This window comes from Medicago sativa, chromosome 6, assembly GCF_051527215.1.
Source record: "Medicago sativa cultivar Bolivia chromosome 6, Bolivia_mono, whole genome shotgun sequence".
Classification (NCBI taxonomy): Eukaryota; Viridiplantae; Streptophyta; class Magnoliopsida; order Fabales; family Fabaceae; genus Medicago; species Medicago sativa.
In genome coordinates, this window is record NC_140754.1 from 91,877,005 (window position 1) to 91,893,465 (window position 16,461).

At 33.2% G+C, this 16,461-nt stretch overlaps 1 pseudogene; it reads left to right on the forward strand.

Annotated features, from left to right (window-relative positions):
- Positions 1-213: 213 nt before the first annotated feature.
- Positions 214-8,911, forward strand: LOC146918219 (LEAF RUST 10 DISEASE-RESISTANCE LOCUS RECEPTOR-LIKE PROTEIN KINASE-like 2.3; annotated as a pseudogene).
- The last annotated feature ends 7,550 nt before the right edge of the window (positions 8,912-16,461 follow it).

Genomic DNA, 16,461 nt, shown 5'->3' on the forward strand with positions numbered 1-16,461 from the left:
TTTTGGTTCCGGGTCCAAAATTGATTTCTTACATGATTTGCTTAATTAGTTGAACATTCAAGCTTCTCCCTAAAAGTGCTGCTGCGTCCGAATCACCATTAGAGACTAAACACACCGTAAATGGATGTGAGAATCATTTTTTACCATGTAAGAATTATGAACTAAACTGCTTCCATAATAACTTTTTTTCTTTTCTTCGTCACTCTAAACAAAATGTTCCAAAATATTACATTCATCTCTTTCTTTTTTTTCTTATTATTAATAATCACTTTTTTTCTAACACAATCCCGCTCTCAACCACAACAAAATGAATCAGTTAACAATTATTCAACTTGTCAAAATACAAACTACACCTACAACTGTGGAAATCTCTCCAACATTTACTATCCATTCTGGGGACAAAATCGTCCATCGTACTGCGGCGCCGGCAACCATTTTTACCTTAACTGCCACAAAAACATTACTACCATTCTAATATCCTCACAAAATTTCACAGTACTTGATATTTACTCACAAAGTTACACCATGGTACTCAAAAGAACTGACCTATCCCAAAATATTTGTGCTCCTCAATTTGATGAAACTTATTTGTCTCCAACTTTGTTTCAATATTATAATCAAAATATCAACAACATCACCATACACTATAATTGTAGTTCCACTGTCTCTCAATATATACTTGAAAATTCTCTATGTGGGTCACAAAACCCTTCTTTCTGTTATATTGGTAATGATGACGAATTGTTAAGGAATTGCATGAGGGAAAATACTTGTGTGGACCAGGGACCAAATCCCATTGTATGTGGTCACAACCAAAGAAATGGGAGAGAAGAGAGAGAAGAGAGAAGAGAGAGAAAATAGAAAAAGTAAAGAAAGAAAGAAAAAACTATGTGTGTGACCAAACCCAATTGTGTGGTCCTGGTCCACACAAGTCTTTCTCTTGCATGAGACATATTGAAGTGCCGGTAGGAGATGATTTTCCTATGAATGATGATTATTATGGTTATTTTCAACGTGGTGTTCTTGAAAGTGGTTTGAATAAGGGGTTTAAGGTGAAGTATAGTATGAATAAGGAATGTTTAAGGTGTTTGGGATTTGAAGATAAAGATTGTGGATTGAAGAACAATAGTGATATTGAGAAATATGTAATGTCCTCTTGCTATTATGATAATTGTCCACATGGATCTAGTGATTTTTCAACTAACTGTTATACTCTTCACAAAAGTAAGTTTTCTTATCTCTATCACATAAATAGATAAATACAACAATGATATTAATTTGTCCATTATTTATTTCCACACATTAATTTAGTACTTAATTTTTTTTATCTCTCTTTCTATGGTATCACTAATTTATCATATCTATCACATTTTCTTTATCTCTATGTCTCTGGAGGTGTATACACAATTACAATAGGGTGTCCATCATCGAAATAATTTTAATGTATGGATCTCTCAAAAATAGTCCATATGTAGATCCTTGTTATATTGAGCAAAAAATAAATTTGATAATAGTAAATGTTTGCTTATAATAGTGACCAGATTATTTTTATTTAAAATTTCTGCTAAAATTAAACATTTTTCATTGCATCTTTAACTGTTTATTTGCAAGCTAGCTATCAGACATCTATTATACCCTTCATTTAGATTATTATTTTAAATCTTGTAAAAAAAATATTATTATTTTAATCACAAATTTATCTTTTGCATAATACTATTTAAATTTTTAATTAAAAAAATAATTAAATTTCATTATAATAGAAACAATTCAAGTATAATTGAAACAATAAAATTAAATCTTTATTTGATTATATTATATTTCAAAACAAATTAGTGAATCGGAGATCGGACATGGTGTACCGGAGATGGTGACTCCATGATTGGAGATGGTAAAACGGTGATCGGAGATGGTGAATGGTGATTGGAGACGAAGCTTCTGTTTGGGATGCTGAATGTAATATAAGCTTTGTAAAAAAAAAGTAGTATAAGCTCAAAAAAAAAAGTAATAATAAGTAATAACTTGTTCTTAATTTGTGGTATTTCATATTGGTGTGCAATTCAAAACTATTGTACGCTTTCCTACATGTTAGGGCTTTGTTACTTGGTGTTTAAGTAATAACAGTTTTCCTTACGTTTAGCTAGATTTAGTTACAGTTTAAGTAGTTACTTGATACGCAAGTAACACAAGGTTACTCTTGTATATAAACATTGTAACCCTCTTTGAATAATACTAGTTTTTTCACAATTCTATTATCTTTTCTATTCTTCTCTCTCAAACCCTAACCCTAAAAACAGTTTCTGTTATTTTCTGTTTCTTCACCACAAAGAAACCTTCACCAACCTCACATACAACACTGTTATACCCCAACAATTGGTATCTAGAGCATAGTTCGATCCAAGAAGAAGATCAACCATGAATTCCAACGGGAATATTGCTGCGCATTTGCCAGTTCTTGATGGAAAGAAGAATTGGGATATATGGGTTAAGCAGATGAAAGTGATTTTTGGGTTTCAAGATGTTCTTGAAATTGTTAGCAATGGTTTCGAGCCACTTCCAGAAAATCCCACTGATGTTCAGAGGAACACACACAGAGAAGCCAAGAAGAAAGATTGCAAGGCTCTGTTCTACATTCATCAATGCGTTGACAACAAGGTGTTTGAGAAAATTGCTGATGCAGAAAGTTCAAAGGAGGCATGGGATACATTGGTGAAGTATTTCAGTGGAGATGATAAAGTGAAGAAGATAAAGTTACAGGCTTTGAGAAGACAGTATGAGTTGCTTCAAATGAAGGATGAAGAAAAGATTGAGGATTATTTCTCATCTGTTCTAACAATCACAAATCAGATGAAGCTTTGTGGTGAAACCCTTTCTGATAGATCAGTTATGGAGAAGATTCTGAGGACTCTCCCATCTCAATTTGATCACTTGGTGATAATGTATGAGGAAACCAAGGATCTGAATGAAGTGAAGATTGAAGAACTTCAAGGAGCATTAGAAGCTCATGAGATGAAGATAACTGGTAGAAAGGTGGAGAAAGATGAGGAACAGGCACTGCTTGCAAGATTCAAGCAGCAAGAATCCAAGAAAGATTTGTGGAAGAAGAGAAAGGGAAAGAACAATCAAAAACAAGGAGATAAACCTGAATCTTCTAAGAATGGAGCCGAATCTTCCTCAAAGAATCAAGGGAAGAAAGATAAAAGAAAGGTACAATGTTATTGTTGTGAAAAATATGGACATTATGCTTCTGAATGCTGGTTCAATAAAGATAGAAAGGGAAAGAACAAAGAGCAAGAAGCTAATGTGGCCCAAGAAAATTCACATTCTGATGCTGATACAGTCATGTTAATGGCTACTACAAGTGATAAAGAGTCAGAAGCAGTATCAGATACTTGGTATCTTGATACTGGGTGCTCAAATCACATGACTGGTAAGAAGGAATGGCTGGGTGAATTTGATGATAGCAAGAAAACCAGTGTGAGATTGGCTGATTGCAGAAGTATGAAAGCAGAAGGTATGGGAAATGTGATCATACAAGGAAGTGATGGAAAAAGAGCAGTGATAGAAGAGGTACTCTATGTTCCTGGAATGAAGTGCAATCTCATGAGTGTAGGCCAGCTCATAGAGAAAGGTTATTCAGTAACTATGGAGGATGAAACCTTAAAGCTGTACAATCTATTGAAGAAGCTCATACTACAGTCAAAGCTTACAAAGAACAGAACCTTCAAAACCAGCATAGTGAATAAGGAGCAGATCTGTTATAAAGCTTCAGCGAAAGATGAAGAATCTGAACTCTGGCATAGAAGGTATGGACACTTGAACTATAGGAGTCTATGTTTACTGAAAACTAAGAATATGGTTATTGGGGAGTTAAATGTGAAGATCCCTGAAAAGTCATGCAGCATATGTTTAGTAGGAAAGCATTCTAGGTCAGCTTTCAAGTCTGATTTGAAGATGAGAGCAAAGCATGTATTGAATGTGGTGCATTCAGATATATGTGGACCTATAGAAACTCCTACATACAGTGGAAACAGATACTTTATCACATTTGTAGATGCGTATTCAAGGATGTTGTGGTTATATCTGATAAAACTTAAGAGTGAAGCTCTAGAAGTTTTTAAGAAGTTCAAGATGTTAGTTGAAAATCAGAGTGGCATAAAGCTGAAGATTCTAAGAACTGATGGAGGGGGTGAGTATACCTCTAGAGATTTTGAATCTTATTGCTCAAATCAGGGCATCATCCATGAAGTCACAGCTCCCTACACTCCTCAACATAATGGACTTGCTGAGAGGAGAAACAGAAGTTTGCTTGATATGGCCAGAAGTATGCTGAAGGAGAAGAAGCTTCCTCATGAGTTTCGGGGTGAAGCAGTCAATACTGCAGCTTATATTCTTAACAAGTGTCCTACTAAGAAGATGAAGGATAAGGTACCTGAAGAGATTTGGTCAGGAAGAAAACCATCAATCAGTCACTTGAAGGTTTTTGGTTCAATCTGCTATAAGCATGTTCCTGACTCTAGAAGGAAGAAGTTAGAGGATAAAAGTGAAGCAATGATATTGGTTGGATATCATAACACTGGAGCATACAGGTTACTTGAGCCACACTCTAAGAAAATTGTAATAAGTAGAGATGTGAAAGTGCTTGAAGATGAATTCTGGGATTGGAATTCAAACAAATGCAGTGTATCTGAGAAGCAAGTTATCATTGAAGGTAACAAGGAGCCTGACGAACTCATTACAGATGAAGAAGTTGTAATTGAAGAAGTACCTGATGAGGAGCCAACCACTACAGCTAGACCACAGAGAAACAGACAAATCCCAAGAAGACTACAGGACTGTGAAGTAACTGGTGATGATGAAGTGAATCCAGATGGTGAACTGGTACACTTTGCAATGTTTGCAGACATTGAACCTGTAGATTATAAAGCTGCTTTGAGTGATGAAAACTGGAAAGAAGCTATGCAGGATGAACTGAATTCTATTGAGAAGAATCAAACATGGGATTTGGTCAAGTTACCTGATGGAAATAAGGCAATAGATGTTAAATGGGTTTTTAAGCTGAAATTGAACCCTGAAGGCAAAGTGGTAAAGCACAAGGCCAGACTTGTAGCTAGAGGTTTTCTGCAGAAGGAGGGTTTCGATTACACTGAAGTGTTTTCACCAGTTGCTAGGCATGAAACTATCAGGTTAGTGATAGCAGTAGCAACCAGTAAATCTTGGCCAGGATTTGCTAAATGGTACATTAGAAGAGACTGTGTATGTTACATTAGAAGAGACTATATCACCTGGATGTGAAATCAGCTTTTCTAAATGGTACATTAGAAGAGACTGTGTATGTTACACAACCTCCAGGATTCATTATCAAAGGGAAAGAAGACAGGGTGTTCAAACTAAACAAGGCTTTATATGGTTTGAAGCAGGCACCCAGAGCCTGGAACAAAAGAATTGACAAGTTTTTTGTTGATCAAGGCTTTAAGAAATGCATAGCTGAACATGGAGTTTATGTAAAAGGAAGCTCAGAAACAAGGTTACTGATCATATATCTATATGTGGATGACCTTTTGGTAACTGGAAGCAACATGAAAGACATTGAAGAGTTCAAATATGTCATGAAGTCTGAGTTTGAAATGACAGATTTGGGAAAGCTTGCTTACTTTCTGGGAATGGAGTTTCTGAGAACTTCAAAAGGATTGATACTTCATCAAGCACAGTATGCTACAGAGATATTGAAGAAATTCAATATGTTAGACTGCAATTCATCAATCACTCCTGCAAATTCTAACATTAGAAATGAAGTCATAGAAGAAGATGAATCTGTTGATCCAACTATGTTCAGGAGTCTTATTGGTTCACTGAGATACTTATGTCAAAGCAGGCCAGACATAAGCTACTCAGTTGGAATTGTCAGTAGGTTTATGAGTAACCCTAGTAAAACTCATTTCTCAGCAGCTAAGAAGATTCTGAGATACATAAATGGTACTTTGCAGTATGGAATCTTATTCCCTAATGCACTAGAAACTAAGCAACTCAGCATGACAGGCTACTCTGATGCAGACTGGTGTGGGGATAAGATAGATAGGAGGAGCACTACAGGTTTTGTATTCATGTTGCAGGGAGCACCTGTATCATGGACCTCAAAGAAGCAGTCAATTGTGGCTCTCTCTAGCTGTGAGGCAGAATATGTTGCAGGCTCTGCAGCAGCTTGTCAAGCAAACTGGTTGAGGAATATTTTGGAGGATCTGATGATCAACATTCAACAACCTATCAAGCTTCTGATTGACAACAAGTCTGCAATAAATCTAGCTAAAAACCCTATTGCACATGGTAAAAGCAAACACATAGAAACCAGGTTCCACTACTTGAGGGACCAAGTGAACAGATGCAAGATCAATGTTGAACACTGCTCAACACTTAATCAAGTTGCTGACATCTTCACTAAACCTGTGAAATGGGCCCAGTTTCTGAAGCTTAGAAGAGAGCTGGGTGTGTTTTGCTTTGATGGTTTGAATTAAGGAGGAGTATTGGTGTGTAATTCAAAACTATTGTATGCTTTCCTACATGTTAGGGTTTTGTTACTTGGTGTTTAAGTAATAACAGTTTTCCTTACGTTTAGCTAGATTTAGTTACAGTTTAAGTAGTTACTTGATACGCAAGTAACACAAGGTTACTCTTGTATATAAACATTGTAACCCTCTTTGAATAATACTAGTTTTTTCACAATTCTATTATCTTTTCTATTCTTCTCTCTCAAACCCTAACCATAAAAACAGTTTCTGTTATTTTCTGTTTCTTCACCACAAAGAAACCTTCACCAACTTCACATACAACACTGTTATACCCCAACATTTCAGTGGTATGTTTAATTCAGATTTGCTAGCAACAAAATTTGAAGTAAAATAATGGTAGCAAAATCTATATTATCTATATTATTCTGTAGTGAAATAAATATATGATTAAGCGGTATAAATAATGTGTGCGTCTTCACGGTAGTCCAATATAGTTTGTTTTTTAGGAGTAACCCGAACTGTACCATTTGGAAGTGTTTGTTCATGAATGATTTCTTCTACTATCGCAGGTAAGGAGTTGAGCTGGCAAGGGAAAATGAAAATTATCGCAGGTGACACATCTGATTTCATATTTGATTTGTCTCATTAACTATTTGTGGTGTATAATCTTAAAGATCAATCAATCTATCTATCTATATCTATCTATATGCAGTAAAAGAAGAACCGTTATCTTTTCTTACATTAGCAAGTAAAAACCTAAAGTACATACTATCATTATCCGTAGTTCATTAATGAAACCCTAACTTTTGCCTATATTAGTTGACACTAATTTAGACTATTTCTTTTATGAGCAAACTATTAGCATTAAATATGTACTAGGCAAAACCTTATGTACATGCCTTGCCTGCCAATGTAAGTTTGATTACATAGAGTTATGGAATTTTGCATTGTTTGACTAACACAAAATTGCTTATATAAATAAAAGTTTCTAAATCTTTTCATAATCATAACAGGAAGTAACCCACTTGGGTTGGCCTGGTGGTATTGGCTTGGGTCTTGGGAGTGTGCTCCTCCGCAAGGTCTCAGGTTCGATTCTCTCCGGTGCCAATTTGGGTGGGCTATTTAGCTTCTTCAAAAAAAATCTTAACAGGAAGTGCAGGTGCAACATTTATAGGATTATCGATATGTATCACCATCTTTTATTTCACATACAAGTCCATAAAGAATAATCAAGACAAAAAGATTAACCAAGACATCGAAGCATTCTTAATTCTTAAAAACTAATGAAGATTTTACTATAAGACGATACAAATTCTCGCATATCAAGAAAATGACCAACAACTTCGAAGTCAAACTAGGACAAGGTGGTTATGGTACAGTATATAAAGGAAAGCTACTCAATGACCGCCTTGTAGCTGTGAAGATATTGAACACATCCAAAGGAAAAGATGAAGAATTTATGAACGAGGTTTCTAGCATTACTAAAACTTCTCACATTAATGTTGTTGCCCTTCTTGGATTTTGTTTTGACGGTCGCAAAAAAGCCCTGATCTATGAATTCATGTCTAATGGTTCGCTTGACAAATTTATTTACAACGCTCAACATGAAACCTATCAATCTCTAAGTTGGGAGATTTTTTATGAAATTGCTAAAGGGATAGCTCGAGAGTTGGAGTACCCACATAGGGGATGTAGTACTCGAATTTTACATTTTGATATAAACCACATAATATTTTGTTAGATGAGAATTTTTGTCCAAGGATATCAGATTTTGGACTTGCAAGACTTTGTCTCAAGAAAGAAAGCATTATTTCGATGTCAGGTGCTAGAGGAACAATGGGATATGTAGCTCCTGAGTTGTGGAATAGAAACTTTGGAGGCGTTTCGTACAAGTCTGATGTTTATAGTTACGGAATGATGTTGTTGGAAATGATCGGAGGAAGGAAAAACATTAGTGCCAATGCAAGTCATACAAGTGAGAAATACTTTCCTGATTGGGTATAGAAAAGGTTTGATCTAGACACTGATCTGAGACACGACGAAGTGATTGCCACAGAAGATGATATCGCAAAGAGAATGACCATAGTAGGATTATGGTGCATTCAAACACTTCCAAATGATAGACCTGCAATGAGTAGAGTTATTGAAATGTTAGAAGGCAATATGAATTCATTGGAAATACCACCCAAACCTATTCTTTCTTCTCCCACTAGATCACTACCAAAATCGTCAATTTCGTGAAATTTATGTTGTAAGTCTTCACACTGCATTATTTTAATCATACTTGTTTTTATATTTTTCTATCATAGTTATGAAGCAAGGAAATCACATATTTGTGTTAAAATTTTGTTAAAGTGGATGTAAATGCATTACAAATTGGACAAATAAACTCTATAATATGTTTTCTACTGATTATGAAATCAAAGAATAAACTTACTGGTTCTACAGGTGCAAGCAGAACTGCCATGGCTGAAACGAATGACAATATATTTAGAAGGGAGATGACATGTTTATATGATTTAAAATCTTTCCTGTTTGAAGATGCTCGTTAGAGTGGTTTAGAAGGTTGTTGGGCTTCAAAGAAAGTTTTTTTGGGGGGTAGGTGGGAGGAAAATTTATTGGGTGAAGTGGAGGAGAACTTGTAAACCAAGAAGTAAGGGAGGTATAGGTGTGAGATACATTAAATTGGTTAACCATACAAGTCTTCTTGCTAAATGGAGATGGAGACTTCTTCATGATGAGAATATGCTTTGGAAGAAATTCTAGAGAAAAGATACGGGCCAAGAGTGAGTAGGAGGGTGGACTTGGAATTCTTTTTTCTAGGTGGTGGAGAGATTTGACGTCATTGGAGGATGGAGGAGAAATAAATTTGTTTAATAGGGACCTGGTGAGAAAGGTGGGAAAAGGCATGTCTACTTCCTTTTGGCCTGATACTTGGTTGAAAAGTGTGCCTCTTCGTGATATTTTTCCATGTGTCTTTTCATTATCTAATCACAAAGATAGCATGGCGGGGGAGTTGTTCCGAGGCCTAAGTGAAGGAGGACCATGGTTGCTCTCTTGGCGTAGGGAGTTGTTTGTTTGGGAAGAAGACCTTGAAGAGAGCCTTGATGGAGGGTTGGTTGGGGAGAGTGCGGATTGTTGGACTTATGCTTTGTTTGGGAGTTTGGAGGGGAGGGGAAGGAAAAGCTTTGAGGGAATGAAAAATATGATGGAAAATGGAGAAATCTTTCAAAAAATTTAAAAGTGTCGTTTTTTAGAGAATGATAAATTAATGCATATGATTACTATATTTTTAATATTAAGAATATTATAACAACATAGATTAAATTTGAATAATTCATATAAACCCTCCAAAACCCCCCTAAACCCTCCTCCAATACAATTTTTTAGTTCCCCCAAATGAGGAGGGTTTTGTATTATGAAGAAAAGTTAACCCCCCAGAGCCCTCCCCTCCCATTTTCCTCTATTTCTTCCACTTGCTCATTCCTTTTTTTCCAAGCCTAGAGATTCGTCATTTACTCATGGTGAAATCGATCAACAATGAGCAAATGACTAATCCAACCATCAGAATTATAGTCTATTATTTACTTTCTAAGTGAAACTAACAAAATTTTAAATTTTTTATCAAATTAATCTTCACATGATATAAAAAATTAATTTGACTGATTCAAATAGACTAAACACGTTAAAAAGAAAATCGATTTTAGTATTTATGTAGTGAAACAATTTTTGTACTATAAGTACATTTTAAATGGTGGTTGTAGCCTATAGAGACATTTTAGGGCGTGAATTTAAACCCTAAAGTTCAAATATTAGTTTTTTTTTATTGCTCCTAACGTTGACCCAAAAATCAGAAAATATAATCAAATATTAGTTGTCTTTGCATTCTAAATGTGTTGCAAGTCTCAAAGATTCGATTCCACCTCTCGATGGAGGAAAAAAATTGTTTTCAGAGAACTTTCTCAAATTACTTCGAAAGTTATCCAAAAATTCGGAAGAAAAAGTTCAGATGGTAGTTGAATCCTACAAATACATTTTAGGGCATGGATATTTGAACCCGTGATGTGTGAGATTCCGACAAGGTTATGTGACATGAAGAAAATAAAAACTAAACTACAAACATTATTATACATACATTTAAGCACTTGCCACAAGCATCTTTGCCTAGCCATACACCACAAAAGGCAGCCCAACCATATTTGCTTCGCCATGACAATGATTTGTTCCCATCTTGAGATGCACATAACACACCTGATGTGTTCAAGTTCCACTTGTTTCGAATACCTTGTTTAGTTGTTGGAGAGTTGAAAGAACGATATGTAGCATTCACATTGATTTCACTTTGAGTTGAGGCAAGTGCTAGAACACAAAATATCAACACCAAATCCAGAAGGAAAAGTTGGTTCAACATAGTTTTGAAACTACAAAAAAGAGAAGTAAGTAGCATAGAAGTTTTAGTTATAGGCAAAGGAAAAACATGAAATCGTGTTTTTAAAGGTGGTGAGATTTGTGAGTCAAGGTGAACTAAGTCAAATACCCAATTATTAATTAAAGTTGGCAAATAAAAAGAAAACTTAATTTGGACAATAAATAATGTGTAAATTTTTTTCACATGCATCCAATAAAATCACTCAATCATTTCCACTTTTTATTTACAACTTTGCTAAAAGACACCTTTATAAAATGTGTCTTCTAGCAAAACCCATATATATATATATATATATATATATATATATATATATATATATATATGTCTAATAATTAGTTTTTACCATCCAAAATAAATTAGTATGTAGTATTAACATATATGAAGAAAAACAATAAATTTATCTCACAATTTAAAATTATGTTTATAAGTTCAAATTTTTCCTAAAAGATCGGGTGTAATTAGAGACAGGTGCAGTTTTAAACCATTAGCTCTACGTTTTTTTTTGCAATTCAGTTTCGCGTCCACACGTGGGTGTGCTGGATTGTCTGTGGTAGCTGATGCTTTGAGTTTTGCCTTTTAACCTCTATGGTTGTTTCTTTGAGATTTACTGGGTCAGGTCCATGTCCCCCCAGTCCTGTACTTCCTCTTTATTTTAATCTTATTTTTATTTGGCCTAAAAAAAAAAAAAGTTTTAAACCAACCCTCACATTTTAAGCATACCCTTTAATTTTTCATTTTATAAATTTTCTGAAAATATCATCTTATAAATACGGAGTATTATTTTTTATATATCCATGTAAAAAGTAAATATGAAGAATTTAAAAAGAAAAAGAAAAAGATGACATTTTCAATAGGCCCAACATAAAGAAGACCCTACTAATAAAGTTTTGATTTAGGCTTCCACTAAAAATAATATAATTGCTATACAGGGATCTTCTTACTTTTATGCTTCGTGTTACTCGCGATATGGTTTGAGAATGTTCTTTTTCCACATCATAGTAAATCCGAACATGTTATTATACATCAAATTAATAATAAATTATGACGACTATTGACCATAAACAGCAAATAGACAAATTACGCGGTTATAAACAAACACGTCCTAATCTTAATTTCTGGGTCGGTCAACTGTGTCCTTTTGAACATAATCACAAACCAATTTCTTAGAAAAAGGGGGCTGGCTCATTCAACAAAGCATAGGTTATATTTTTATAGGGAAGCGTTAGAAGCTTGAAATTAGGTTTATGTGTTTTGAGGATTTAGAGAGAAGATAGGTAGATTATGCGGTAAAGAAAATAGATTAGACCATTAGAGGCAGAAGATATGATTTATATAATTACAAGAGAAACTTTTCAGTCAAAAGATTTTATAAGAGAAACTATTAAGAAAAATATAAAGATTACGGGTTAGATCTAAAAACCTAATTAAATGAGTTAGATTGAAATATGGAATATGATAAAATATAATGATGTCATTTGATTATTTTAGCCGGCCTTGATGGTAAGATTGGATTGTTGTTGTTGAAGGTAAATGTTAGTACGTTAGTTGTTATGTTTAGCTCAAATAAATTGAGTTATCCACCCCATCAAAGTGTGGAATATATAGTGGCTTTGTTGTTTTGAAGTGAATAGAGAGGGTTGTGTGAAAAACAAAGCCAAAGTAAATCTTGTAGTTTTGTTGGTACTTTATAAGACATCAAAGTCAATTCATGTTACAATTAATTTTTTAATTTCTATTTTCTTGAAGAAAATGCCGAAGATTTGTTGGAGTTTTTACATTCAATACTGTTCTAAACAATTTAAAATTTGAATCAGTTTTTATTTTTATTTTTTTTAATTTCAACAAATAGACGAAATACTTCTAAATATGACTTTCTTTTATTCGAGAAAACGTATTTTTTTCATACAAATAAGTTCTAACAAAAATAGTCAACCCACGTGAGTATTTTGTCTTATTTTTATTTATGTATAAATAATTTGGCATACCGACAACAAAAAATCCTTGATGATTAATTGAAAATACCTTCTGAAATGCAATGTTATCTTTTAAAATCCCTTCAACTTCCTCCAAATCGCGCCATCTTGTCTATGCTTCTCTCAAAAACTTGTCTATATAGCTCTACAAATATAGAAATGGCAAGGCCCCCAATAAAATGAATCAGAGAACCAATATCTAGCATCTCATTATATAATCTAAAATTAAAGTAAATAAAGGTTTTGATTAGATGGTTCATTATATAATCTAAAATTAAAGTAAATAAAGGTTTTGATTAGATGGTTATAAGTTCATTGCTAACATGTACTAGTGAAAGTTTATGATCCATGTAAAACCATTCTGTACTATTTCTCTCCTTTAGCACTTTGAAGTTCATTTTGGTAAATTCTTCGTACATGGAGAGAATCACTAACCAACTAAATTAAGGAGATTACAAGAGAAATATAATTCTTAGGATCATGTGGACTACTCTTTATGTTTTTTATGTGACAATGTCATTCATCTTTTCTTATAATGTTTTTTTTTCTTTGAAGAGAGGCACGCATTTGAATGACAACTTTGCCGGCTAAAAAATTTGTTTGCACTTGTGAGAAAAATGTGCACTTGATTTGCATTTGTTTGTTATTCGAGGTTTAAATGTATGGTAAAAATGTCCACAAAGTCATATAACTTAACTTAAGCCGTAAAATGTTGAAATTATTTGGTCAGACGCCATAACTGAAATTTGAACCCCAAGTCTTCCATTATATTGTGAGTTGCTAATAGTCGGTAACATGTCGTCTACATGCCTAAAGAAAATGTAAAGTGAAAATAAAGGTTAAAATGTACTTTTATATTATCTTGTTTAGAGAACGTCTCACAATCAAAAGGAGGGGACTTTTCAAACATTTGTTTTAACACCCATCATAGTCAACCCCAGTTATGGACCGCTAGTCCCTTTCTCTTTCTCGAGTATGGAAACCATGGTAACCTATGAAGCTCATATACTTCAAAATGGGTGATGTACCGTATCCCCTGCGTATCCTGCACCGATATTTGTCCGATATTTTCCGATACGTATCTGAAGAGTATCATATCATTAAATTTTATTTTTTAAAATAATTATCCGATATTTTTCCGATACTTCCCGATACGTATTGGAAGACTATCAGATAATATAAATTTTATTTTTTTATATTATTTTGATTTCTGTTTTTTTTCCTTAAAAGTAAGAAAAAAACATTATATTATTATAACATTTTTTTTTGAGGGAAAATTATATTATTATAACATTAACAATGTTCCTTTTGTATATAGTATAACATTGATGATGCTCTTTTTGGGATATATTGTATATGTAATTGAGTAATCATCACTCTCTTTTTTTTGACCGAAATAATCATCACTCTCTTAATCGTCAATATTACTTATATTTATGTTGATATGCTACGAGCATATGACTGGTTTCTTGTGTTTGTTAATATATTTGCATATTAAAAAAATTGTTATAATTATATTATACATTTAATTATATATTTTTTTATTAACGTATTCCGGCCGTATCGTATCATGATTTTTGAAATTTTTCCGTATCGATGTCGTATCGTATCCATATCGTATGCTGTATTTGGGCTTCACATACGGTAACTCTGATAAGTCGCTTTGAGAAAACAAAATTGTCTAATCATTTTTTAATGTAAACCAAACATTATTGTTTTTTTATCCCTCCCCCTCTTCTCCATTATTTTTTCTATTCATCAGATTGTCATATCCAACAATTCTATGACCCATTTTTTATTTCTTTTTGTTTAATTTTTTTACTTTATCTTTTTCATATCATTAACAAATAATCATTTTTTTTCTGAAAAAATTATAATGTTTCTTTTTTATACAATATTAATTACATTTATTAGTTTATATGAAATTATTAAAACGACTTGTACTTATCTAAATTTCAAAGGTGACTTTTTATATATACTTGACTAATTGCATGTTTTGGTTCCGGGTCCAAAATTGATTTCTTACATGATTTTCTTAAGTTGAACATTCAAGCTTCTCCCTAAAAGTGCTGTGCTGCTGCGTCCGAATGATCACCAAGACCAAACACACCTTAAATGGATGTGAGAATCATTTTTTATGAGCATGTAAGAATTTTGAACTAAACTGCTTCTATCTAAACCTCCTTCCATAATATAACTTTTTTTCTTTTCTTCATCATTCTAAACATAATGTTCCAAAATATGACATTCATCTCTTTCTTTTTTTTTCTTATTATTAATAAGCATTTGTTTGTTGTTATTAGAGTTAAATTTTTTTTTTTTGACAAAAAATATTAGAGTTAAATGTAAAGTAAGAAAATAAAATGTACTCTACCTTTAAACTTGTTTGAAGTCTCTCAGTTAAGGGTGGGAATAAGCTAGGCTGCCCGTCAGGGGTCTATGGCTCGGCCTACTTAAAGTCCGGTTTGGCCTAACTCGTTTATTAAATAGGATAGACTCAAGGTTTTTAAAAAGTTCATTAATTTAAATAGGTCAAGTTAAGGCTTATAGAAAGGCCTACTTAGTCTATTAGGTTGGCTCATATATGTGTAATTATATATACTACATTATATAATACACATGTGCTAGCTCTACAAATTTTTTTTGGATATACATGCTCTAAAAAATGGACGTACATGCACTAAAAAAAAAATATTGACCTGTTAATCTTTTAAAAAATATGTTTATTAGCCATTTTATAATTTAGGTTTTTAGACAGGCTAATAGACCAGGCCAGACTTTAAAAAGGTCAGATCAGACTTAAACTTTAGTTTTTTCAATTAGGTCTGACCCGTTTAAGCAAAGTTCAGCTCGATCTGGCCTATTCTCACCCAACTCTCAGTCACCGTTTACCAAAGGTCTCTCTGTCAAGGAAGGGATTTTCAAACATTTGCTTTAACACCTATTATCGTCACTCCAGCCAGCTATGGACCACGAGTCCCTTTCTCATGTATGAAACCATGGTAAGTGTGATAATAAATAGCTTTGAGAGAAAAAAATATCCTAAATTATTAAGTTGTTTTAGAATGTGAATTGTTTTTTACTTGAAAAAATTATTCTCGTAGTTTTTTAACTTAATTTTAAGTAACAATTTTGTTTTTTTATCTTGTTTTGTCATAATTTTTTTTTTCATTTTGATAAGCATTTTATATTGAGAAATAATATTCGTATAACTATTTTGTGACAATTTTAATAGCAACTTTTTATTTCATATTTACATTATATTTTTACTTTCCCTCTTTATCGTTTTGGTTTCCGTATAAATACCTACTTTTTTTAAAAATTTATTATGGTAGCAAAAGTTGTCACACCAAAATGACAAACCTCTTTTAGATTTAGATGTTTGAAAATCATTCCAACCGACAAAAATGACAAAGGAAAGAGAGAGGAAATTTCACGGGTGACTTTTGTGTTGACTAAGGATGTGAGAGCATCCCACACAATGGGAGAGTTGAACATTCAAGCTTGATTTCTTACATGATTTGCTTAAGTTGAACATTCAAGCTTCGACTAAAAT